The following is a 10,930-nucleotide window of genomic DNA, read 5'->3' as shown; positions in this document are numbered from 1 at the left end:
GTCTGCGTTGCATCTGTTTATGATAGTTTAGTGCGGGAGGGTATATCCTCAAAGGGTGGAGTTTGTTCATTTCTTTTGGGTGGTGGGCAAGAAGGGGGCAAAAAAAAAAAAAGTCGTGGAGCTGTGGAGTGTGGGTGTGGAAGATGTAATGAGTTCCCACGGCCTCACTACCCCCAGTGTGGCTGCAGCCAGGCCAGCACCTCCCCTTCGGTGTTTCTTGAACTCGGCTTGTCTCCTTGTTCCCATGCTTTCTGTGCCCATTCCAATAACTTCCAGTCATTTCCATGCCAACTCTCTCACTTGGCTCTCAGGCTGCCACGTATATCGAGCCTATAGGAATTAAAGTCTGTTACAATTGTTGGGAATGTAGATGAATCGCTAGAATGACGGCATTGCTCTCTGCTATTGATTGACTTGCTACACATGAAGAAATTCTGATCTTTTTATGCAGATTTCTTTTCTCTTAGAAGTAGTAAAATATTCAGTGGGGCACAGAACGTGTTATTACTTTTGATAACCACAAGTTGAAAACAAAGAGGAAAAGATTAATTGCTGTCTGGCTGCTGATTATAATTTGTTTTGGCAGTTCATTAGTATGCATCCTCGTGTTTGCATTTTTTCTCTCTTTTGTATCTGTGACATTGTAAACAGCTGCTATTGAGCTTCAGGCATAGCCCCTTAGGTCTACTCTTTACCCCCTCCTCCTCTTGCGAGCGATTGGCAGATTGGTACTGTCTGTTGCAGTAGTAGTACTCTTTCATTGTGGCTGCCAACCAGTGCAATAAGAAATGGTAGTTTACAATGGAGAAAACATTGCGTATAGAGCGAAGGGAGTTGGCACATAAAGAGGCACTCTCTTCACGCCCTCTACTAAGACTTGAACAGTTCTGTGCTTTCGTCTGGCTTCATCATGGTTGTGTTTTTCTTTTCTTTGATCCCCTGAGAAGTCGTTCCTTTGATTGAATGTGTTTCTAATTAACGCAGTAAATTTTACTCCAATTAGTCGTATCTGATACCGTAATTTCTCTGTTTGTTCTGTTCGCTATTGTTTTTGGCAGCTGGTATGTGAAGGGTATCCGTTTGTGTCGACTTGGCTTTATCGTGGTATATTTCCTTCGTCCTTCGCTGGATTTCGTGCCAGATGCCATTACGTTCCCGCTGGCACACCACTTGAGACCCGTAAGTGCCATATTACTCCTTGGCAATCCTCCAAACACGTGACTTTTACCCAAGTCTTTAAATGCCAGCTGCGAGGTTGATTTGCCATCTTCAAAAGATATATCCTTTACTGTTAAATGAATGAGTTGGCATAGCATCTCCTGCCCAGATGGCTGGCTGGCTGGCATAGAGAGCAGTGCCTCAGATGGTTAGAGGGAGAGAGCAAGAAGGAGCGTAAGGGAGGAGCTTTTTCTTGTGCCACCGCCACACCCCCCTTTATCACTAGAACAACAAAACATCCTTGAGTTCCTATTGTTTTTGTTTTCAATTTTACGTCTTCTTAATTAATCCCATGTGTCGCTGCCACCGTTTTCCACGCTTGTGCACCTGGCACCAATCGTCTCGAATGGACTTCCTGTCTTACGTAGTCTGTGATCTGCAGACTTTTTGCTGTATTTCGAAGTACCTGATATCCACCCTTGTATTCTCATCAATGTGCCATGCTGCAACACCTAATCCATGTTATTGATAGCTCCCGGAGTTCTTTCAACTCGCATCTTCAGATCTTCATCAGATGTTCACAAGGTCCTCCTTGGATAGTCCTGACTAATGAATGTGTGTCTCAAGGCCCTTATCTTCACTCCAACTTTTAATATTGACTAAACAGGCCATTATTAAAAATAAAATAAATAAATAAAAAGAACAACAATTTTAAAAAAAATTGAAAAAAGAGGAACTAAAACCTTATGATGCTACCAAAATGACAGCAGCATCCTTCCGTCTCCCTGGCTACATCTAACTACCTACCCTAGAGAGCGACAGAAGTCCGCCTTGGTGCTACCACTGAATGGATGGCACTGTGCCAACTTCTCCCTGCCATCAACCGCATTCGCTCCTTGTTTCCCTTATTTGCCCATCCCCTTTCTATCTCAGTCCCTCTCTTACTCACCCTCCTCCTCTCCCTAGCCTTTCTTCCACATGCCCAGTACACCCACCTTCCCTCGCCCTCTTTTCTTCTGTGGCTAGACATTAATTAACATTTGAGTTAATTGATTCTAGAAGCCGAGTTTCGAATGCAGGTTTTGTGCCCCGCCGTGTAACCCACGTGCCAGGCATCAGTGCTGCTTCGCCTTTCCTCTGCCCTGGTACTGAATGGTGATAGAGCTTCGACCAACAAATAGCAACCCTAATGTAGTGCAACAAAACCAGGGCGAGCTGTGGCTGTTTGTGTCACAGTGCACAGTGAAGAATCTCAATCCCAGTTTATCAGCCTGTAGCTGATTGAAGTTGACATTAAACAGTTTGATCCTACAGGACTGTGTTGTCCTAGCATTTTATAAACAATCAGAGAGCTGCCTATGCCTCGTACCACCCTTTGGTTTTTCTTTCTTTGCTATATTTTCCTCAATTCTGTCTTCTTGCCTTTTCGCTCACACTACACACTTCTCTCTTTCCTCTCTCGCTTGCTCGGTTTGTAATTTTCTTTAATTGCTTCCCGATCATTTATCCTGCCTCCTACCGTCTGTTTTGCTGTTATTTTTGTCAGACACGAATAAGAAGCGTAACAGCCAAACGACTATGTATTGCGACATTTTTGGTAAAGCACTGGTTAAACTAGCACTAATGATCTTTTCTTTCTTGTTTGTGATTAGCGTTTTCATCAGCAGCGCATATTTGATTAAATAATTATCTTGGACACAGCTGCTTTCTCTTTCGTTGCCTTTTATTCTAGTCGTTTGGTACGGCGCAGATGAGATTCAAAGGCGGGAGATAGAAATATTTTAATTATTTAATAAAAATGACCCTCCCTTTCGAAGAGGGTATGTTCGCTGCTCTTAATTAGCAATGCAGTGGCTTGCTTTAAGTGTTGAATAAGAATAGACTAATTAAGCGAGAAGTTTATGGATGCTTCGGGAGCTGTGTGACTTCATATGATTTTTACGTTAATTAAATTGCCTCTATTTCTTTCGTCTTATATACTGGACACAATTTATCGTTGGTAATTACTTAGCTGTGTGATCAAAGTTAAGTCTTTTCTAAATCTGATGTTTCAGGGAAGCAGTGCCAAAGTGATTCATAGGTCTCAAACATGCTGTTATTATTGTTTCACACTTTTTTATTATTAAATAAAAAGCAGCAACTGGGCAATTGAGGCAACAAGAGGAATTCATTATGCAAATTGGCCAGTATTTGCATAATGTCTTATGCCAAGAATATGCAAATGAGCTGTATAATTTATGAGCGCCTGCGTCTGTCTCATAGTGTTCCCATAACTTACAAAGAGTTTTTTTTTTTCACCTCGCTTCTCCTCCTATCCAGGCTGGCACGACACGCACCACTCTAACAGACCAGACCCACACTAAACAAGCACACCCACAAAAGGGGTTGCTGGCTGGGTACTTTGACTGGGTGGGAAAAAACTTGTCTGGCAGACTGATGGGGGGATAAGAAGGCGAAGGGAGGGAATGGGTGGTATGGGAGAAATGTGTAGGGGGGCACATAAATCCCTCTACAAAGGCTCAGTACCAGATGCTAATTCTCTAAAACAACTGCGAAACTAAATAAAATGAGAGGCAAAAAACAAAGGCGGAAGATTTTGACTGGGCGGAGCGACAGCGTTTTCTGACTATTCCTTTTGTCTTGTTGTGTGAGCGTTTGTTGTTCACTCTTTCCCTTTTCTTTGATGCCCGCTTTTGAGAATGCTTTTTTTTGCCATTGGAGCTGGCAGCTTTTTCCTCTTGTGGAGGATTTCCTCATGACTCAGTTGGATGAAGGCAGCCGAGTGCTGGGTGGGATGGAGAGGAGAGAGAAACATAGGAGAGAGAGGCTGTATCTCAAGGCATGCGTGTGTGGGCTCCAGTCAGTCTCCACTAGTACCCTGGGATGCCACCACTCAGCCCAGCCAAGCCCAGCACAGAGCCATCCAGGCTGAATCCAGGGAGAGTAGGACCAGACATCCTCATGTGTGATATAAATTGCACGCCAATTGTTTGGGCTTTTCATTCCCCAGCAGGATCCTGCTTGCTGCAATTATTCTATTACGACTCGTTTGTAACGATTGGCCTGCTTTGCATATTTGATATGAGGCTAATGGCTAAAGAGACAATTCCGGAGGAAAAAAGCCACCAGGGACACCGTTGGATAAAAGGCATCCTTCCCTGCACTCCAACTCACTGAGGACAAGAATGTTTTAAAAAAAGAAAAAAAAGATGTTTGTTTTCTGAATTCTTCTTCAGGCCCTGTAACCACAGAAATTCCAGATGTCATGCCGTCATATTTTTGCATCAGCTGCCTCTGTCCTGGAAGTTGGAATCTTTCTGTGTTTCCTTATGCTTAGACACAGCTGAGATTGTGATTGTAGAAAGGTGTTTATTCCAAGACTACCCCATTGCACACAAGCACAGTGAGTGTGCCCACCTCTTCCTGAGCCTGAAGGGGCATCTGTTCCCTCCTTCTTGGACAATTATTGTGTAGCAGTGGACATGTGTGTATGTGTGTGAGTCTGTATGCCTGTGTGTGTTTGTGTCCATTAGGGCACATGAGAAGCAGAAAGAGATGAAGGAGGTTGTGTTATGTAAGTCAGCATGTCGCTCTCCTTGCTTGTTTAACAAATGTACACAGATATATACACATGCTTTGATGAATGTCTCACCATCTCTGTTGCTGTATGACGACTTTGGATTATAGAAGATGAGAGAACTATCGTGTGGAAATACTGACTCTCCCATCGCATTATTTATTATTTTGTAATTTTACCTTTCGGCTGTTAAAATTCTGTCTTGCACGCTGTTATGGTTCGTTTCGCTGATTCCAGCTTGCACGTTTCTAAATTAGACTGTCAGATGATTTTCCATTGCTTTTTCATCTTGTAACGATTCTCGTTTTGCATTTTTTTTAAAGTCATAATTTCTGCTCCGTAATGAGGCTGTGAAATTGCCAAGGTTAGATTTCAATATGTATGGTATTCATGCGGCAATTAGTTGGACATGTAACTGTACTCACGGCTTTCTGGGATTACGCAGGACATTTAATCTATTGAATAACACAAAGCGGGGTAATATTTCCATTTAAATGCCGTAAGATGAATATGCATTAGAAAACTTGCGTTAATGTACGGCTGATTTCACAAACTGGTTGCTTTAATAAGCAAAGTGATCATGTTATAAAATTATTTAAACATCACGATCACTGATTGAGTTTGCATGAAATTATTTTATAAATTAGCCCTCTTAATTGCAGGGTTGTGTGATTTATTATTAGTGAATGTAAATACGTGCTGTTAATTACTGTTGATCAAAGGCACTAATGAAGAACGATTTGGCCATAAGAATGACCCAAAACGCTGAGATTTCAGCAAAATGGTACATACAAGTACTGTAAGTTTTTAACTCTTAGATCAGTATTATTACCTAAGATAAAAAAAATGTGATTGTAATAGTTTGGGTAGTTTGAACAAGTGTTATTGTCAGAAATATAAAACGCGTTAAAAATAAAATGCATTCCCATGAAGGTTTCCGTGACTATATATAACATGCAGGAATATACCAAAGTAACTCCTATTGTCTAATGATATTACATTTTCATGTAACTAACTTCCAAACTAGCATACAGTCTTCCCCATAGATGCTAACCCTAAACCTACCTACCCTGATGAACCTTTCTCATTGGTGCAGTATGAGGCGGAGGATTAAATATGTCTATCCATCATTGGGGAAGCTAGTAATTTATACTAGCTTCCCCATAATTAGCTATAATTAGCTATAATTTAAAGTGATTCTGAATTTCCAGTGTATATATATATATATATATATATATATATATATATATATATATATATATATATATATATATATATATATATATATATATATATATATATAATTAAATTATACAGCAAGCATCTGTTTACTTACTACAACTTTGTAAAATTCATTGCCAAATCAGGGTATTAAAATAGTTTTTAGCACTTTGTCAGTATGTTGCTCGGGACTGAACCAAAGAGAAATATGGTCAGTGTAGTACAATATTATCACAGTAGTCATCTGACTGAATGTAGTTGGTTAGGGCAATCAGCAAAACTGTAGACAACTAAAGTATTGAAAGTGTTTGCTAAAAAGTTGTGAAATTTGTTACATTGACTGGGACAGCACCCGCAAGGTTTATTGACTCTAACTTTGCCCCAATATACATTCATGCACTTAACCTTTAGGCCATATAGCTATTTTTTCAAAATTAGGTACTGTGTAAACCCAGTTTAAAGATCATGGAAATATCACCATATTGGGTTTTATTAAATTTTTTATAAACAAAAGTTGTCATGTATTTTATATATTTAAATATCTGTTTATTACAGACAAGTTAAACTATTAATCAGAATTTTTTTTTAAAACACATCTGTGCAACACCAAAGTTGTAATATGTAATGTGGATGTGGACATCATTTTCTGAAGCACAGAACATTGAAGCATTTGGCTTAAAAAGGCAACACAGTTTTTTGCAGTTTATGATTTTCTTTCTAAGAGCTATAAGTGACACCTTTCTTCTATGCAGAATTCTATTTCATAATAAAATAAATTGTTAAACATTTCCACAAACTTGCGTAAGTTATAGGTTTTCTCTCAATGAATCAGTTGCAAATAAAGTGCCTTGCTATTGGAAAATAATTACATGGAAAAAGTTGCTATACACCCACCATTACCCTACTTATTTTACAGTTACATCACATTGATATAAAAAGCCAAAAGTCAGGTACCTACATCATTTTCCAATATGTTTATAACTTCTCCAGATAACAGGACATCTGCATTAATTTTTCTGTCTTTCTCTCTTTTTTTTTTTAAACTCATCTCTATAATTTTCCTCATAACCGTTTAGATGTTTTGCTCATACCGAGGCTGCTAGTTTGTGGCTGACTCTGAACTCTAGCTAGCTTTAGCTTAAGTCATTTCCCTTTGTTAGCTTATTAGGATACCTAATGAGATTTAAGTATCTCATTAGGTTTGTTACAAAAATTTTCATAGTGGTTTGCTGACACTTACTTTGGTGAATTTTGTGTATTTCTTGCTCACAATGAAGAAGTCACTAATAGCCAAAGCTACATGCTATCATGTATGAGCAAGTATTTACCTGTGTTGTTGTATGCAGTCAAACAGCTCATACAGTCCCGATCAAAAGTTTAAGACCACTTGAAAAATGGCAAAAAACCCTTAATTTTTCATGGTTTATCTTAACAAGGTTCCAAGTAGAGTTTCAATATGCAACAAAACATTTCAAAATTTTGTTGCGGCATGCTTGATGCAGGTATTTCCATGAGGTAAGTAGGAACATTTGTCCAAGTGGTGAAGACGACCCCACGAACGGCATCTACTGTCTGGAACTGTTGTCCATTTTTGTAAAAGTTCCTTGCCGTCCTTCCCCAAAGGTTCTCAACTGGATTGAGAACTGATGTTATTCTCCTGGAAGAAACTCCTTGTCCTGCAGGCATTGTGTACTGTAGCGTTGTCCTGTTGAAAAACCCAGTTGTTACCACACAGACGAGAGCCCTCAGTCACGAAGGATGCTCTTTCCAACATGTGGACATAGCCAGCGCCCGTTTGACACCCCTGCACCCCCTGAAGCCCCATTGTTCCACTACAGGAAAAAGAAGAAAGGAAAAGGCACCCCAGACTATTATGGCACCCCTTCACTGTAGCATGTAGAAAACATCTCAGGTGGGATCTGCTTGTCATGCCAATAATGTAAGAAACCATCAGGACCATAAAGATCTCATCAGAGAATAAAACTTTCTTCCACCCTTCAGTGTCCCATGTTTGGTGCTCTCTTGCAAAGCCCAAACGGTCAGTTCTGTTGCGTTCAAGGAGACGAAGCCTTTGAAGACATTTTTGTTTTTGAAGCCCTTCAGTCTCAGATGCCATCTGATGGTTATGGGGCTGCAGTTGGTACCAGTAACGGGCGTAATTTGGTTCGAGGATCATCCAGTGTCTTGACGGACAGTTGTTTGGATCCTCTGGCTCAGTGCTGGTGAACTTTTTTGGGTCTTCCACTTGACTTGTTTTTTCCATAACCATTGCCATTCTTCAGGTGGTCTTAAACTTTTGATTCGGGACTGTATTTGCACATCATTGTATTTCTAATAGTAATTAAAAAAAGAAAAGTTTTGCCTTTTAACCAGTGACCTGTTTTTACTAAACAGTTCTTGTGTGGTAATATGTGTGCCAAGTCTGAGACATGTCGGCTTGTCATACAGGCCTAGTTGGTTGGGACCTTTACAGCCAAACCAAATGATGTATGGACTTGCCACCAGCATACTTTTCTTACCACTGGTGTGGCACTGCAGTAAAGAAAATGTTTTTCGCCTGTTATTGTTTACAGCCATAATGTTGTCATAGTCATATCAAGTTGTCATGGCAACTTTGCCCAGCTGAAACGCTATGCCCCTTCATTGCTGTTTGCAGCTACATACTCTGGAAATCCTTGTTTATACTTGTTATAAACATGTTATGACTCATAATGGTAACAATAATGTCCTTGGATGAATAAAATCAAAATGGATTAGTCCATCTATTGAATGTATTATAGTTTTTCACTTTCTATTTTTATTTTTTCATTGAGCAGCTTTATAGCTGAAAAGGAAAGTGTTTGTTCCATAAGAGTATTAAATATACTCCTTATAAAATCAACAAGGCAAGGCATCAGATTATTTATCTAGGTCCGAGGGATTAATGTTTTTTTCTTCTTCTGTATTTTCACGTAACTTTTCACACTGAGAACGAAAATGTTTGTTATATGTTTCCGTTTTGATGAACTAGTTTGGAGAGTAAAGAGTTTCAATAAGATAACAATAAACATCAATACAAAACACAAAGATTAGATTAATTAAAAAGTACAAATTTTTTCGTCTTCTGTTGCTGTTGTGGATTTATTTCTGCCAGATTTTTTCACTATAATTGTGATAAATCAGTTTTGGACTCAGAATATAGTGTTTGATTATATCTGTCTTTAAGAACAAGATAGTTTGTTGTCATGCGTTCTTTTAGATCGTACACAGTTAGGTTGGCTCTCTAAAATCTGTGTAAAATGATCTTTTAATACACGTAATTCCTAAAATATATGATTGTTGTGATGAAATGAAATGAATTTTGGGGCACACTATAATCCTGAATATTTATCAGCTTGGTGAATGTGATATCATAGCTGTAGCCTGCAACCACAGTATGATGGTACAGAGCGATTGTGTTTTAAAGGAAAAGCATAAATGAGAAGCAAGGCTAGATTGTTACTTTCACTGACAGCTCCCTCCACATTCAGTGCACCCCTTGATCTCTCAGCACACATTAGGAGGTGAGAATTTATTTCAGCACAAGACGTTCCCATAAAAGTAGCAATCTTGTTCCACTAACATGAAGGTTTTAGCATTCTGGTTAACAGCATCTGAAATCACAGAGACGCAAATGGATCTATCCACAAATCCAGCCATCCGTGAATAATGTCACCCAGCCTATGTAAAAGCATGCATTGTTGGAGGGGGGAAGTGTGCTCTCTCAATTTAAGGATATAATTGCATTTCGTCTGTGTTAAATATAGTTTAAATTTTAGCAATAAGATTTTTAAGATCTGGTGGGGGTTGAAAAGGTATCTGGTTCTAAAAATGTTATAAGAGGTTGAATTTTGTTTTAGCAAAATGTGAGTAAGTAGTCACCTGCTAGCTATTACCTCGTGTGTATGAATGTTTCACTGTGTTTGGTATTATTTTTGATGTATGAGGAAAAGCCTTATTGTGTGATGTAGTACCTGTGTAAATATAGGCTGATAGGCTGAAATGATATTTAATGTGGTCATGATAAAGACATCAACCAGGCAAAGAAAAAGAAAGATCTAATATAGTCTTATTGGAATTTACTTCATATGAGTGTAGCTTCCACATTTTTACAGACATTGAGTGTCATTTCAGCATCTGGACATTGATATTGGAGGCTTAACAGAAGCCTTTATTTCAGTGTGTGAGTAGATCCTGCTGTGAAACACATACAGCCTCCTCCTCAACATCATCAGGTCAGAATTCAATGTGCCTTTCTTAACAGCAGAATTAAACTACTCTGTTGCTTTGGCAAGTAAAAAAATGCCAAACATGACATTTATATATGGCTTCAACAAGTCAGATAGTTGAGTTTAGCCAACTTTAAATTTAAATCGCTGCTTCTTAGAATTTTTCTGTCAATGTTTAGTGAGATGTACAGTCGATAAGATCGCTGTCTGCCTGTGCCTGAATCAGCAGCTCAGAAAGTCTGCTTTGTCAACATGACAGCCAAGCTCTGTGTTATCTGTCATTGTCTAATTATATTTTCACATTCGTCGTGGCAGTTATTGCAGTGCAGGTATTTGCATGTGTCTGTGTGCATGTGTGGATGTGTTTTTGCATGTCTTCTGCCTCATTGCACTTCCCTCTGCTCTTACCAGCAGATGCTACCACAGCCCCCCTGCCTTCTCACCCTCGATGAACCGGAGACAAGTGCCAGAGGGTAAACACGTCCACTGCCACATGTCCCTAAATGGTTGCATTTAGCATGCACCACATGCCACATTAGTAGAAGCATACTCATCTGTGTACTCGCACATGCACTCTGATGAGTCTAATCCTGAAATGCACACCTGTACAAAGGGGACTAACGCTGTGTTAAGCAGTTATGTTGACTACTGCATTCAGTGCACATTATCGTAGTTGTAAGCAGAATCTTGCATTATTCAGACTGGGTAGAGGGAGTGCAGTAATTAA

General features: G+C 39.3%; 1 protein-coding gene across 3 annotated transcripts in view; it reads left to right on the top strand.

Moving 5' to 3' along the window:
• Positions 1–10,930, top strand: part of LOC146525675 (uncharacterized) — a 145,606-nt gene that overhangs the window by 28,056 nt on the left and 106,620 nt on the right. Inside the window, exon 3 of one of the 3 annotated variants that reach the window (XM_085162978.1) lies at positions 10,618–10,676. The exons of the other annotated variants lie outside the window; for them this stretch is intronic. The gene's annotated coding sequence lies outside the window, so the exon portion shown is untranslated. The remainder of the gene's footprint in view (positions 1–10,617; positions 10,677–10,930) is intronic. 3 annotated transcript variants of the gene reach the window in all.

Source organism: Neolamprologus multifasciatus, chromosome 1 (assembly GCF_963576455.1).
Source record: "Neolamprologus multifasciatus chromosome 1, fNeoMul1.2, whole genome shotgun sequence".
In the NCBI taxonomy this organism is placed as follows: domain Eukaryota; kingdom Metazoa; phylum Chordata; class Actinopteri; order Cichliformes; family Cichlidae; genus Neolamprologus; species Neolamprologus multifasciatus.
Note: the sequence above shows the minus strand (reverse complement) of the source record. Positions and strands in the feature narration are given on the sequence as shown.